We start from the raw sequence: 17247 nt of genomic DNA on the forward strand, positions 1-17247 counted from the left end.
ACATAATGTTAACCGGAATTTCATAGCATTAAATCGCCATATCACCGCTGTTCTCTAAGCCACATTAGCTTTATTTTAGGCAGTCATTTATCAAAAATGCGCTCTGGTATCAAATTGTGGCTGACAAGATCCATTAATCAGCCGATCCGCGTGTTACATCAGGTTTTTAAACACGCTTCAGTGTTACTCACGAGATATCTCGTCGAGAGAGGCGGGTCTTATGGTTTGGTAATTGAGAAGATTCACCAAAAAGAATGGAGGCTTATCATCTCAAAAGTTAAACACGAACTTTCTTGAGTTGCCTTCTATGGGGATTATACAATAGAATGGAAACATTTTTCCTAAAACGTGAAAATGAATATAGATTAAATCTTAATTTTAAATTTCAAACTGTCTCACGATCGGCCGACGTTTCAGAGGTCATGAGAGTCTCCTTCTCTTCCTTTGTTACTATTCGCCTCTCTTGATCAAAATAATACTTGGTTCAGAGTATAAATTATGGATGTTATCATTATGCAAATTTTTCAATATATTCCTCTTAATTATTACTAACTAATTAGCTCACTTAGAGAACTAACACAAGTAATAATCGGAATTTACGTATGGACAAAGGAAATCGATTCACGCAATACGGAAATGAATCGATACCAAATGCAGTCTGGACGCTGTTGTCGAGAATCGATCTCTCGACAACAGCCAATCTCTCGCCATTCATTCCGTTGTCTGCTCAGTATACTAATTAGGCTATCCAGCTCTTCAGTTGACTGAAAATTAATTAAATGAAACAAAAAAATAATAATAACTTTTATATGTTTATAACAGAATGTCAAAATATCTGATTGACCTACAGTGAGCTACGTATTCTACAGAGTGACCCACAATTTAGGAAACGTTGCACGCCTACGGCTGAAATTTTAAGCGGTTAACAGCAAAAATGTAACCTAGGATCCAGACTATTTATACACCTACGAATGACAGTCAACCTGAATAAATCAGCGTCTGTTTTAACCGTGTCGTTGGCCTTGAAAGATTTCGTATGTCCAGACGGGAATGGTGATTTATGTCTGTGTCGGAAGATGGCAGTTCTGTAGAACAGCTGTGTCATATTGAAACGTAATAAATCTCAGAAGGCCATGAAATCGCTAGACGAGTTTCGATTGTTTTAACTCTAAACTATCTCCAACCTATTTCGTGTTGTGTCAGTTGGCAATCGGTATTCAGTTTCAGTGATGGCCGCTGGTTTATGTCGTGGCAAGTGAAGTGAATCATTTGACTTATTAAAATAATACAAATGTGTTTGTGTAGAATGTGAATTATACGGGTGTAAGTTAAGTGTTTAAGAAACGAAATGAGTTCCACATTGAAAGTAAATCAACTAATCGTCGTATGATTCAGTTCTTTTAAGTAAATCTTATTGGGTGTTGGGTGTTTTTCGATATACGGATGCAGCGACAGTCTTGCCTGTTGAAGCAAATGGACAACAGATGGCAACGCTGATGGGGCGTGGTGAAGGTAATGTCCAATTCAGATGTTAAATAGTTTAATGTTTGTAGGTTATGGCGTTGTCGGACATTTCATAACATTATATGCCAAATTACGTAATAAATAACTGGATTAATCTTAAAATTATTCATTGTCAGGACTTTTTCTATCTTTTTTTTTTAAAAAACTATGACGTTTCGGAGGCTGGTTCTGACGATGAATAATTTTAATTGTAATCTACAGTCGTCAAAACCCTTTAGAGTTGAACTGGATTAATATTCAGTTCTGGTATGAAAAGTACACCAGCCATCATATAATCTACACATTTAACAATGCTTCATATGCAACTACAGTATTACTGTAAAAATAATTACAAGAAAGGAAACCCACTGTTATGTACATGTATTTAAAATAGCTGAGAATTTTAGGTTAAGGTAAATTTCTGTCTGTATTATCGACTGAAGGGAATTAAGTACGAGTTTGGGGGGCAACGTCCGATTGTGTTCTGCCCAAACTAAATTTGATCAAAATATATCCAGCCTGATTATTGATTTCAATCATATGGAGACATACGTTATCAGTCCTGTATTCGTCCTTGAACTATTAATGCCTGCATTGATTGCCACTGTGTCGTTACGCGGAGCTTGAAGTGTTAAAATTAGGTCAGAACATTCTTCTTACTTTGTTTCATCATCCTATTTGTTTCTTCCCATGGGTTCTGTAATGCAAGGGATTAGAATTGGTACACTTTTCCGTCGAGGAAGAACTACAAACTCCTGGTAACGATGGAGTGTTGCAAAAGTTGTGGATTAGTGGCTGTTGCAAACAAAGCACCATCGCAGTTTTGCTGGAAAGCAACCCTCAATATCCCCTGTTTGCGTAGCAGCACACGAGCTTAATCTCTTTTTCTTGCCGCTGTAATTAGAATGATGTGTGGGAGACAGAGGTAGTAGCTAAGAGCAGATCCGCTCTGCACGTAAAGCCACGACCTGTTTTACAAGCAAAGAAAACTCTTGCTAGCTTTCGGACACTGGCCTTAATGAAGTTTATATAAAATGTATGCAGTATATTTGGGGAAATGTACTATTTAATCTGGGTCTCAGTATCTTCTGCTATACTTCAACGCGGTGGCTTGGAAAATATTTAAAATTTCCTGATAACATTTGAATATACAATATTTGTTGATACTTGGTCCATGAACCTAATGGTCGTCAGAGTAATCCAGAAATTCAGCGCTCTTTTATGGATCAATCGGTTTGTTACCGTGTTCACAAGATCCCAGCACCGATTCATATGTTCATTAAGACGAGTCCCACTGCACAAAATTACGTCACATTTATTTCAGATTCATTTTTATGTTATCCTCCCAATTGGGTACCAAAATCTCACGTTTATTTTGTCGTTCCAAAGATCCAGTCTGATCCCGTTACATGGACATGAGGGATGAGTTGACCCCCACGCCCAAACCCAACCCAGAGGCTCCTCGGCCCCCCCCCCCCCACCCTTTTCGGCTGCTCCCGAGTGCTTAATAAGTACCATAACAACATCCTTCAACCTCAGAACCTGTCTGGACGCAGAGGCTAGAGGAAAAATCCTCTGTCTCAATCCTGGATCGAACTCGGGTCATCCAGACTGAGCTAAGTCGGCTCTGGATCTATGGAATGAATGTCTGACCTGCAGATACCCTGACGATGCGGGCACAGTGTACCGGCACTCATTTGTTGTTTACCTGCTAATGTACAGGCCGCCTGTGGGCCTCAGATTTTGGGCAAACAAACATTCTTGTCTCTCGGCACGTGTTCAGCGTATGCTCCTCGACAAACAGAACGTAAGAAGCAAATAAATAAGATTTAGGGTGTGAGAGCGGAGGACAGAAAGTCTTGTTTGTTGACCGGCGCGGTGCCCTACAAGGCGTTTCAAAACATTCAGCACGATTTGTCCGGTTCTGTAACTGGAAACAAGGAATGAAGCTGGCGAAAGTTTCACGGGCGCTTACGTTTTCCATTATCAGGGCTATGATTCTGAAACGTCGGTAAACTCTCAGACTGCACAGAAAATCCAAAATCGATTTTCCTCCCCCAGTGTCATTCCGCCACTGCTCCGTGTCTGGGGGTGGACAAGGGGTTCGTTAATGCCCGCAGTTCCACAAAGACATCTCCTCACCCCGTCACAGAAGTGACAGCAATGCAGACTCCATGGAGCAGGGTTTTTCTTCAGAAGCTGACGTTACGTTAAGCTAATGAAGATCCTTACTGCGTCTCACAAAACCCCAAGGTTCATTATCGTGTTCCCAGGACCTCGCCAGTGGTCTCCTTCCTGGACCAGACACATCCAACCCACTTTCTCAAACTCTACATCCCTAAGATCAATTTTAATATTATCCTCCCTTCTACGCCTATGTCTTCGTAGTTGTTTATTCCCTGTAGGCTTTACAACTGAAATGAACTGGAAGTAAAGTTCGAACTCAGTCTACCGCACTTTGCTATACAGGGTGTTCGAACTCTGGTGATTAGTTTATTTTTTTTTTATTTTATTTTGTGCTCGGGCGAAATGTACAATGAATGCGTTTCGCTTTGTTTTTCTGGCAGTGAAAAATCCATAAAATTCATGGCAGACCAATGTACCAACCGGCCTCGTTCGTAGTTCTGTTTTTTTTAAACACCCTGTCCGAACAGTTGAGGACGTCTTGCGTTCAGTCAAAGCTGTTGAAGCCCCTTTCGTGTTATCACGGTTTTCATAAAAATGTTCCTTGTTGTTTTATTCTGTCTGAAAACAGTGGACTTGTTAATAATGTACGTACTCAGTTCCTGCCTTCGTAGTATTTATCAATGCTGTGCTGAAAACGTCCTCGTCGAGGGCAAAATAAACTTCCCTTTCTCCTGTTCCTGAATTCGTTTTTCCTTTATGGTTTGCTTTTAACTTTCTCTTTGTCTTTACGAAGACACGCGATATTGTTTTACTGTTCTCGCTTCGATCATGCAGTGGACGTGCGTTATGCCCGGAAATTATCGTCGACAATTTGGTCAATACTGTTCAGGAAAGTAATCGCAATTTATTTGCGTTCATATTAATACGCTGTCGCGTAAAATGCAGAGTTGCTATTAAAGTAGGTGGTACATACAGTCACCGCTGAGCTTTAAAGAATTTAATGGACTGTAATTTCAAACTAGCCATACGTTTGGTATATTTGTTTTGCCAGCGTTAAAATGTATAAATATATTTCGTTCGGGCAGTTAATTAAGATTATAATGGCAGTTCTGTAATAATAATTCAAATATTAACGGTAAAGACATTTCCCGTATGAATTTAGACGAAGTTCATTACTTGGGAATCAGCCTGTAGGTGCATTCTTAGTATTGTCCTTTTTTAAAGGCCAGTGGTAATAAAAATTACCATCTACTTTAACAGTCAGGGATGCTTTATTTTGTATTTATTGGTTTTCATATGATTCTCAGAATAAACAGCGATTATTTCCTTGAACAGCGTTAACCAGTCGATCTTTGTAATGGTGAAGTGTTGTGTTTTCTTCGCGGTACGGACTCTCTGTTTAAATATTATGTACGTAGCGCGTGTCTCATTATAAACAGCGATTATTTCCTTAAACAGCGTTAAACATTTGATCTTTGTAATGGTGAAGAGTTGTGTTTTCTTCGCGGTACGGACTCTCTGTTTAAATATTATGTACGTAGCGCGTGTCTCATTATAAACAGCGATTATTTCCTTAAACAGCGTTAACGATTTGATCTTTGTAATGGTGAAGAGTTGTGTTTTCTTCGCGGTACGGACTCTCTGTTTAAATATTATGTACGTAGCGCGTGTCTCATTATAAACAGCGATTATTTCCTTAAACAGCGTTAACTAGTTGATCTTTTTAATGGTGAAGAGTTGTGTTTTCTTCGCGGTACGGACTCTCTGTTTAAATATTATGTACGTAGCGCGTGTCTCATTATAAACAGCGATTATTTCCTTAAACAGCGTTAACGATTTGATCTTTGTAATGGTGAAGAGTTGTGTTTTCTTCGCGGTACGGACTCTCTGTTTAAATATTATGTACGTAGCGCGTGTCTCATTATAAACAGCGATTATTTCCTTAAACAGCGTTAACGATTTGATATTTGTAATGGTGAAGAGTTGTGTTTTCTTCGCGGTACGGACTCTCTGTTTAAATATTATGTACGTAGCGCGAGTCTCATTATAAACAGCGATTATTTCCTTAAACAGCGTTAACGATTTGATCTTTGTAATAGTGAAGAGTTGTGTTTTCTTCGCGGTACGGACTCTCTGTTTAAATATTACGCACGCAATGCTTGTCTCATTATAAACAGCGATTATTTCCTTGAACAGCGTTAGCCAGTTGATCTTTGTAATGGTGAAGTGTGGTGTTTTCTTCGCGGTACGGACTGGATTCTTAAAATATTATTTAGTGGTACCTTTGGTAATCTGTTTCTCTGCATTTCTAAAATTTCTTGACAATCGTAAATCTGAGTCTGCATCCATTCTGCTTTCCTTTGGTGGTGGTCCAGTTCTGCCAGCCCCAGTGACGATCTTAAACACTTTATTTAACCTGCATCCAGATGTCGTATCAGAGTTCTGCGTCCTATGTTCTTAATTTACTCTTTAGATGTCGCTTGTTTAACAAAATATATTTTGCCTTTTATTCAGTGTATTTAATACCGTAGTAATAGCCCTAGAAAGTCGAGGGTTGGAAGAATAGCTTTTTCTTATCTCTAGATGACATGGCGACCCCTGGGTGTCATTCCACAGAGCAATTTTACTGTTTATTGTAATCAGGGGCGAGGTAGGAGGTAACCAGCGAAACAAAAAAGTTTTAAATGGCCGCTCAAGGGTGAGATCTCTAGGCGAGTAGAGAATTCAACGCTGATGTGGGCCCACATAGAGGCAGAAGGGCCAAAATGTAAGGGGGGAAGGAAGAATGGTAATCTGAACGGAATATCAAATTTCTGGAGCGTTCAGGAGCCTGTGTGTTATCTGTCGAAGTTTGTGGTTTGTGGTCCGTATTTTTCATCCTTCTCTGAACCAAAGTGACGGTGGCGGGGTTCGGAGAACGGGGTGTCCTCCGCGCAAATAGGGAAAAAGCTGAGGACATTATGGGGTTTCGTGTTGTTTCGTTTCAGTGGCGTGTCTATTAGGAATGTTAATCTGTTCGCACGAAATAACTTGGTTCTGACATAAAGGATGTTAATGGAATTTGCTTCAGTTGCTCTGCACTAGAATTCTTTTGTTTTGTTTTCTTCGCGGTACGGACTGAATTATTAAATAGTATTTTGATGAGGGTTAAATTTAATTCACGAGATTCGAAACCGAGGAACATTTAAACTCCCATCTGTTCTTCGATGTACATTTATGCGCTCGGCACAGCATAACGAATTTAAGCGTCCACATAAGACGAGTTATGGCGATTTATTTATCTTACTTCGCATCAGATGGCAGCAACGGAGCGGTATTTCCCCTCAGCCGGACATGTGATTTTTATCCTTTCTTCTCGGAGTATAATAAAGACGTTTGGATGCCAAAACCACTACCAGGGCAAGAGTCCCAGGTTTTATCTGTATTCTGTCCCCCTCCGCTGAATTGTGTAGGTGGACAGCGTAGTGAACATTCCTTATGAATAGCTAAAGAACCTCGCGGTGCGTGAGTTGAGTGTCAGAGGACAGCTGCTGGCATCTTCTGTCTCCTTTATCTCGTATTCTTCTCTCAGTCCTTTCATTTTTCCTTCGAGCCTCAATATTCCTCCCAAAACCTTTTCACGTCTCTAAATATTTTATGAAATAACTCTGGCTACTAAAACTGAGTGATAAAAATCTAAGACAATTTATGGCATTATAAGAATTCCTAAATGAAAAATATGAGCTGAGCTACGATTTAATCTAATTTAAACGTTTCCCTCCGATGTCAGCGTCCATTTAAATGTCTTATCTGAACGAGTAAGCTTCGATTACGTGACGTATAAATTTCGGTTTAAAAATATTGTGCCGAAATTGTCAACAAAGTCTGCTGCTCCGAAGTAGGGAAATGTTAGGGAACTAACATATTCATTTATTTGTCGGACTTCTCGACCGGAAGTCAGTATGTTAACGGAAGGTCCTGCGACCGACCATCTCGACACATGCTTTCTTTTTCCCCCCTGTGTCTTTAGGCAAATGTTCCTAGAAGGTTAACTGCAGGAATTTATTCAGCGGGAGGTCTAAGGTTAAAACCCAGTCTTAAGACCGATCATCGTGACTGAGGTTCTTCGTTGTTCTCCTCAGTCTCTCCAAGCAGATTCCGAGATTATACCTTAAGATCATCGCACCTTATTTCCAGTTCAGTTCCAATTCATTACTAATTAAAAGTTGTATTATCTCAGTTATTAATAACATCGTTAATAAAGCAAGAATAAATGAAATCAAATAGCAGAACGGGGAGACTGTGAAGAACGCCTATGTTCGTCTGTCCTTTGCCAGGCTGGAATATCGATACGGAATCATAGCAGTATGAATATTACGGAGAGTCTGCTAATTGTGTACGGCCAATTAAAAGCATGTTGGTTGGGGGGGGGGGGGTTGTGCAGGCATCCACATTACGAACAGTTTGATTAGATGCAACCACAGTCAATATGTTGGTCCGCAAGGTCAGAGTGAAGTATGACGGCTTTTGAAGCCGAAGAGAGAGAGAGAGGATAGCAGAAGAGTAAAATTTGCAAAGAGGAAATTTGTGGGTGATAGAAGCGAGAGACACTTCGATTTAGGTGGGAAGAAAGAGCATCTCATAGTTAGGAGGTCCCCAGGCAATGCCCGCTCGTCCTTCTGGTAAGGATAAAGTAAGAGTGAAGACGTTAGGGCGATAATTGGCAGAAACGACGGAATTTTGAATTGTGTATTAGAAAAAAACCTGAGGTTATTAATTTGGAAGTTTAATGAATAATTTAGAGGTTTCTACTGGGGGGGGGGGTAAATTTTGATTAAATTAAATCGGGAGGGCTGCATGAGAAGCATGCATTGGTAACATGGGAACCATCACAGCATTTGCTTGAAGGCAGAGGAAAACCAAGGAAAACGTGAGTTAAATTTAGTTTGGTCATTAGTAAGCTAGGACACTTACCGACACAAAAAAACTAATGGGGGGGAGTGATAGCTAAAAAACTAAAGCGTGACCAAGCGTGACTAATCATTACCTACTATAAAGGCGTGACGAGAGGTCACCATAAGTGTTAAAAACGACGAAAATTAGGAAAATTTGTCTTGCGTGCTAAAGCGTGACAAAGCGTGACCAGGCGTGCCTTAATGTCGATGTCACGAATTGTGGCCACAAGTGTCAAAAAGTCAAAATTTTCAAAATATTACATAACGGAACAAAATCCACTAACCTAACCTAACCTAACCTAACCTAACCTAACCTAACCTAACCTAACCTAACCTAACTCAAACCAACCCAACCTAACCCAAAGTACCGTAACTTCATCTAACGTGATGCAAAGCTGCAAAAAATAACCGAGCTGTACGAAACATCGTTAGCGTGCCGAAACGTGACTTAGTGACCACGCGTGACATAACGTGACATGGCGTGACTAAACGTAATCTGCGTTTATGTCGTGATAAGGAATCACTATAAGTGTCGAAACGTGTTGAAGATTTATAAAGCGTGACAAAGCATGACCAAGCGTGACCAAGCGTGACTAATCACGACCTACTATAAAGGCGTGACGAGAGGTCACCATAAGCGTTAAAAACGACGAAAATTAGGAAAATTTGTGTTGCGTGCTAAAGCGTGACAAAGCGTGACTAAGCGTGACTAATCATTACCTACTATAAAGGCGTGACGAGAGGTCACCATAAGTGTTAAAAAGGACGAAAATTAGGAAAATTTGTCTTTGCGTGCTAAAGCGTGACAAAGCGTGACCAAGCGTGACTAATCATTACCTACTATAAAGGCGTGACGAGAGGTCACCATAAGTGTTAAAAAGGACGAAAATTAGGAAAATTTGTCTTGCGTGCTAAAGCGTGACAAAGCGTGACCAGGCGTGCCTTAATGTCGATGTCACGAATTGTGGCCACAAGTGTCAAAAAGTTACAAAATTTTCAAAAAATTACATAACGGAACAAAATCCACTAACCTAACCTAACCTAACCTAACCTAACCTAACCCAACCTAACCTAACCTAACCAAACCTAACCTAACCTAACTCAAACCAACCCAACCTAACCCAAAGTACCGTAACTTCATCTAACGTGATGCAAAGCTGCAAAAAATAACCGAGCTGTACGAAACATCGTTAGCGTGCCGAAACGTGACTTAGTGACCACGCGTGACATAACGTGACATGGCGTGACTAAACGTGATCTGCGTTTATGTCGTGATAAGGAATCACTATAAGTGTCGAAACGTGTTGAAGATTTATAAAGCGTCACCAAGCGTGACCAAGCGTGACTAATCACGACCTACTATAAAGGCGTGACGAGAGGTCACCATAAGCGTTAAAAACGACAAAAATTAGGAAAATTTGTGTTGCGTGCTAAAGCGTGACAAAGCGTGACTAAGCGTGACTAATCATTACCTACTATAAAGGCGTGACGAGAGGTCACCATAAGAGTTAAAAAGGACGAAAATTAGGAAAATTTGTCTTTGCGTGCTAAAGCCTGACAAAGCGTGACTACGCGTGACTAATCATTACCTACTATAAAGGCGTGACGAGAGGTCACCATAAGTGTTAAAAAGGACGAAAATTAGGAAAATTTGTCTTTGCGTGCTAAAGCGTGACAAAGCGTGACCAAGCGTGACTAATCATTACCTACTATAAAGGCGTGACGAGAGGTCACCTTAAGTGTTAAAAAGGACGATAATTGGATAATTTGTCTTGCGTGCTAAAGCGTGACAAAGCGTGACCAGGCGTGCTTTAATGTCGATGTCACGAATTGTGGCCACAAGTGTCAAAAAGTCACAAAATTTTCAAAATATTACATAACGGAACAAAATCCACTAACCTAACCTAACCTAACCTAACCTAACCTAACCTAACCTAACATAACCTAACCTAACCTAACCTAACCTAACCTAACCTAACCTAACCTAACCTAACCTAACCTAACCTAACCTAACCTAACCTAACCCAACCCAACCCAACCCAACCTAACCCAACGTACCGTAACTTCATCTAACGTGATGCAAAGCTGCAAAAAATAACCGAGCTGTACGAAACATCGTTAGCGTGCCGAAACGTGACTTAGTGACCACGCGTGACTAAGCGTGACATAACGTGACATGGCGTGACTAAACGTGATCTGCGTTTATGTCGTGATAAGGAATCACTATAAGTGTCGAAACGTGTTGAAGATTTATAAAGCGTGACAAAGCGTGTTCAAGCGTGACCAAGCGTGACTAATCATGACCTACTATAAAGGCGTGACGAGAGGTCATTATAAGCGTTAAAAACGACGAAAATTAGGAAAATTTGTCTTGCGTGCTAAAGCGTGACAAAGCGTGACTACGCGTGACTAATCATTACCTACTATAAAGGCGTGACGGGAGGTCACCATAAGTGTTAAAAAGGACGAAAATTAGGACAATTTGTCTTTGCGTGCTAAAGCGTGACAAAGCGTGACCAAGCGTGACTAATCATTACCTACTATAAAGGCGTGACGAGAGGTCAACATAAGTGTTAAAAAGGACGAAAATTGGAAAATTTGTCTTGCGTGCTAAAGCGTGACAAAGCGTGACCAGGCGTGCCTTAATGTCGATGTCACGAATTGTGGCCACAAGTGTCAAAAAGTCACAAAATTTTCAAAATATTACATAACGGAACAAAATCCACTAACCTAACCTAACCTAACCTAACCTAACCTAACCTAACCTAACCTAACCTAACCTAACCTAACCTAACCTAACCTAACCTAACCTATCCTAACCTAACCTAACCTAACCTAACCTAACCTAACCTAACCTAACCTAACCTAACCTAACCTAACCTAACCTAACCCAACCCAACCCAACCCAACCCAACCCAACCCAACCCAACCTAACCCAACGTACCGTAACTTCATCTAACGTGATGCAAAGCTGCAAAAAATAACCGAGCTGTACGAAACATCGTTAGCGTGCCGAAACGTGACTTAGTGACCACGCGTGACTAAGCGTGACATAACGTGACATGGCGTGACTAAACGTGATCTGCGTTTATGTCGTGATAAGGAATCACTATAAGTGTCGAAACGTGTTGAAGATTTATAAAGCGTGACAAAGCGTGTTCAAGCGTGACCAAGCGTAACTAATCACGACCTACTATAAAGGCGTGACGAGAGGTCACCATAAGCGTTAAAAACGACGAAAATTAGGAAAATTTGTCTTGCGTGCTAACGCGTGACAAAGCGTGACTACGCGTGACTAATCATTACCTACTATAAAGGCGTGACGAGAGGTCACCATAAGTGTTAAAAAGGACGAAAATTAGGAAAATTTGTCTTTGCGTGCTAAAGCGTGACAAAGCGTGACCAAGCGTGACTAATCATTACCTACTATAAAGGCGTGACGAGAGGTCACCATAAGTGTTAAAAAGGACGAAAATTGGAAAATTTGTCTTGCGTGCTAAAACGTGACAAAGCGTGACCAGGCGTGCCTTAATGTCGATGTCCCGAATTGTGGCCACAAGTGTCAAAAAGTCACAAAATTTTCAAAATATTACATAACGGAACAAAATCCACTAACCTAACCTAACCTAACCTGACCTGACCTGACCTGACCTGACCTGACCTGACCTGACCTGACCTGACCTGACCTGACCTGACCTGACCTGACCTGACCTGACCTGACCTGACCTGACCTGACCTGACCTGACCTGACCCGACCCGACCCGACCCGACCCGACCCGACCCGACCCGACCCGACCCGACCTGACCTGACCTGACCTGACCTGACCTGACCTGACCTGACCTGACCTGACCTGACCTGACCTGACCTGACCTGACCTGACCTGACCTGACCTGACCTAACCTGACCTAACCTGACCTAACCTAACCTAACCTAACCTAACCCAACCCAACCCAATCCAACCTAACCCAACGTACCGTAACTTCATCTAACGTGATGCAAAGCTGCAAAAAATAACCGAGCTGTACGAAACATCGTTAGCGTGCCGAAACGTGACTTAGTGACCACGCGTGACTAAGCGTGACATAACGTGACATGGCGTGACTAAACGTGATCTGCGTTTATGTCGTGATAAGGAATCACTATAAGTGTCGAAACGTGTTGAAGATTTATAAAGCGTGACAAAGCGTGACCAAGCGTGACCAAGCGTGACTAATCGCGACCTACTATAAAGGCGTGACGAGAGGTCACCATAAGCGTTAAAAACGACGAAAATTAGGAAAATTTGTGTTGCGTGCTAAAGCGTGACAAAGCGTGACTAAGCGTGACTAATCATTACCTACTATAAGGGCGTGACGAGAGGTCACCATAAGTGTTAAAAAGGACGAAAATTAGGAAAATTTGTCTTGCGTGCTAAAGCGTGACAAAGCGTGACCAGTCGTGCCTTAATGTCGATGTCACGAATTGTGGCCACAAGTGTCAAAAAGTCACAAAATTTTCAAAAAATTACATAACGGAACAAAATCCACTAACCTAACCTAACCTAACCTAACCTAACCTAACCTAACTTAACCTAACCTAACCTAACCTAACCTAACCTAACCTAACCTAACCTAACCTAACCTAACCTAACCTAACCTAACCTAACCTAACCTAACCTAACCTAACCTAACCTAACCTAACCTAACCTAACCTAACCTAACCTAACCTAACCTAACCTAACCTAACCTAACCTAACCTAACCTAACCTAACCTAACCTAACCTAACCTAACCTAACCTAACCTAACCCAACCCAACCCAACCTAACCCAACGTACCGTAACTTCATCTAACGTGATGCAAAGCTGCAAAAAATAACCGAGCTGTACGAAACATCGTTAGCGTGCCGAAACGTGACTTAGTGACCACGCGTGACTAAGCGTGACATAACGTGACATGGCGTGACTAAACGTGATCTGCGTTTATGTCGTGATAAGGAATCACTATAAGTGTCGAAACGTGTTGAAGATTTATAAAGCGTGACAAAGCGTGACCAAGCGTGACTAATCACGACCTACTATAAAGGCGTGACGAGAGGTCACCATAAGTGTTAAAAACGACGAAAATTAGGAAAATTTGTCTTTGCGTGCTAAAGCGTGACAAAGCGTGACCAAGCGTGACTAATCATTACCTACTATAAAGGCGTGACGAGAGGTCACCATAAGTGTTAAAAAGGACGAAAATTGGAAAATTTGTCTTGCGTGCTAAAGCGTGACAGCGTGACCAGGCGTGCCTTAATGTCGATGTCACGAATTGTGGCCACAAGTGTAAAAAAGTCACAAAATTTTCAAAATATTACATAACGGAACAAAATCCACTAACCTAACCTAACCTAACCTAACCTAACCTAACCTAACCTAACCTAACCTAACCCAACCCAACCCAACCCAACCAAACCCAACCCAACCCAACCCAACCCAACCCAACCCAACCCAACCCAACCCAACCCAACCCAACCCAACCCAACCCAACCCAACCCAACCCAACCCAACCCAACCCAACCCAACCCAACCCAACCCAACCCAACCCAACCCAACCCAACCCAACCCAACCCAACCTAACCTAACCTAACCTAACCTAACCTAACCTAACCTAACCTAACCTAACCTAACCTAACCTAACCTAACCTAACCTAACCTAACCTAACCTAACCCAACCCAACCCAACCCAACCTAACCCAACGTACCGTAACTTCAACTAACGTGATGCAAAGCTGCAAAAAATAACCGAGCTGTACGAAACATCGTTAGCGTGCCGAAACGTGACTTAGTGACCACGCGTGACTAAGCGTGACATAACGTGACATGGCGTGACTAAACGTGATCTGCGTTTATATCGTGATAAGGAATCACTATAAGAGTCGAAACGTGTTGAAGATTTATAAAGCGTGACAAAGCGTGACCAAGCGTGACCAAGCGTGACTAATCACTACCTACTATAAAGGCGTGACGAGAGGTCACCATAAGCGTTAAAAACGACGAAAATTAGGAAAATTTGTGTTGCGTGCTAAAGCGTGACTAAGCGTGACTAATCATTACCTACTATAAAGGCGTGACGAGAGGTCACCATAAGTGTTAGAAAGGACGAAAATTAGGAAAATTTGTCTTTGCGTGCTAAAGCGTGACAAAGCGTGACTACGCGTGACTAATCATTACCTACTATAAAGGCGTGACGAGAGGTCACCATAAGTGTTAAAAAGGACGAAAATTAGGAAAATTTGTCTTTGCGTGCTAAAGCGTGACAAAGCGTGACCAAGCGTGACTAATCATTACCTACTATAAAGGTGTGACGAGAGGTCACCATAAGTGTTAAAAAGGACGAAAATTGGAAAATTTGTCTTGCGTGTAAAAGCGTGACAAAGCGTGACCAGGCGTGCCTTAATGTCGATGTCACGAATTGTGGCCACAAGTGTTAAAAAGTCACAAAATTTTCAAAATATTACATAACGGAACAAAATCCACTAACCTAACCTAACCTAACCTAACCTAACCTAACCTAACCTAACCTAACCTAACCTAACCTAACCTAACCTAACCTAACCTAACCTAACCTAACCTAACCTAACCTAACCTAACCTAACCTAACCTAACCTAACCTAACCTAACCCAACCCAACCCAACCCAAACTAACCCAACGTACCGTAACTTCATCTAACGTGATGCAAAGCTGCAAAAAATAACCGAGCTGTACGAAACATCGTTAGCGTGCCGAAACGTGACTTAGTGACCACGCGTGACTAAGCGTGACATAACGTGACATGGCGTGACTAAACGTGATCTGCGTTTATGTCGTGATAAGGAATCTCTATAAGTGTCGAAACGTGTTGAAGATTTATAAAGCGTGACAAAGCGTGTTCAAGCGTGACCAAGCGTGACTAATCACGACCTACTATAAAGGCGTGACGAGAGGTCACCATAAGCGTTAAAAACGACGAAAATTAGGAAAAATTGTCTTGCGTGCTAAAGCGTGACAAAGCGTGACTACGCGTGACTAATCATTACCTACTATAAAGGCGTGACGAGAGGTCACCATAAGTGTTAAAAAGGACGAAAATTAGGAAAATTTGTCTTTGCGTGCTAAAGCGTGACAAAGCGTGACCAAGCGTGACTAATCATTACCTACTATAAAGGCGTGACGAGAGGTCACCATAAGTGTTAAAAAGGACGAAAATTGGAAAATTTGTCTTGCGTGCTAAAGCGTGACAAAGCGTGACCAGGCGTGCCTTAATGTCGATGTCACGAATTGTGGCCACAAGTGTCAAAAAGTCACAAAATTTTCAAAATATTACATAACGGAACAAAATCCACTAACCTAACCTAACCTGACCTGACCTGACCTGACCTGACCTGACCTGACCTGACCTGACCTGACCTGACCTGACCTGACCTGACCTGACCTGACCTGACCTGACCTGACCTGACCTGACCTGACCTGACCTGACCTGACCTGACCTGACCTGACCTGACCTGACCTGACCTGACCTGACCTGACCTGACCTGACCTGACCTGACCTGACCTGACCTGACCTAACCTAACCTAACCTAACCTAACCTAACCTAACCTAACCTAACCTAACCTAACCCAACCCAACCCAATCCAACCTAACCCAACGTACCGTAACTTCATCTAACGTGATGCAAAGCTGCAAAAAATAACCGAGCTGTACGAAACATCGTTAGCGTGCCGAAACGTGACTTAGTGACCACGCGTGACTAAGCGTGACATAACGTGACATGGCGTGACTAAACGTGATCTGCGTTTATGTCGTGATAAGGAATCACTATAAGTGTCGAAACGTGTTGAAGATTTATAAAGCGTGACAAAGCGTGACCAAGCGTGACCAAGCGTGACTAATCACGACCTACTATAAAGGCGTGACGAGAGGTCACCATAAGCGTTAAAAACGACGAAAATTAGGAAAATTTGTGTTGCGTGCTAAAGCGTGACAAAGCGTGACTAAGCGTGACTAATCATTACCTACTATAAGGGCGTGACGAGAGGTCACCATAAGTGTTAAAAAGGACGAAAATTAGGAAAATTTGTCTTTGCGTGCTAAAGCGTGACAAGGCGTGACCAAGCGTGACTAATCATTACCTACTATAAAGGCGTGACGAGAGGTCACCATAAGTGTTAAAAAGGACGAAAATTAGGAAAATTTGTCTTGCGTGCTAAAGCGTGACAAAGCGTGACCAGTCGTGCCTTAATGTCGATGTCACGAATTGTGGCCACAAGTGTCAAAAAGTCACAAAATTTTCAAAAAATTACATAACGGAACAAAATCCACTAACCTAACCTAACCTAACCTAACCTAACCTAACCTAACCTAACTTAACCTAACCTAACCTAACCTAACCTAACCTAACCTAACCTAACCTAACCTAACCTAACCTAACCTAACCTAACCTAACCTAACCTAACCTAACCTAACCTAACCTAACCTAACCTAACCTAACCTAACCTAACCTAACCTAACCTAACCTAACCTAACCTAACCTAACCTAACCTAACCTAACCTAACCTAACCTAACCTAACCTAACCTAACCCAACCCAACCCAACCCAACCTAACCCAACGTACCGTAACTTCATCTAACGTGATGCAAAGCTGCAAAAAATAACCGAGCTGTACGAAACATCGTTAGCGTGC

General features: G+C 41.8%; 1 protein-coding gene across 2 annotated transcripts in view; it reads left to right on the forward strand.

The window, feature by feature from the left end:
* The first annotated feature begins 1175 nt into the window (after positions 1–1175).
* Positions 1176–17247, forward strand: part of ed (hemicentin protein echinoid) — a 289516-nt gene continuing 273444 nt past the window's right edge. For both annotated transcript variants that reach the window (XM_087359442.1, XM_087359443.1), the window contains exon 1: positions 1176–1512. The gene's annotated coding sequence lies outside the window, so the exon portion shown is untranslated. The remainder of the gene's footprint in view (positions 1513–17247) is intronic.

This window comes from Zootermopsis nevadensis, unplaced genomic scaffold (assembly GCF_977971745.1).
Source record: "Zootermopsis nevadensis isolate Lab colony 2312 unplaced genomic scaffold, Znev_1.0 Znev_ptg000031l, whole genome shotgun sequence".
Taxonomy (NCBI): domain Eukaryota; kingdom Metazoa; phylum Arthropoda; class Insecta; order Blattodea; family Termopsidae; genus Zootermopsis; species Zootermopsis nevadensis.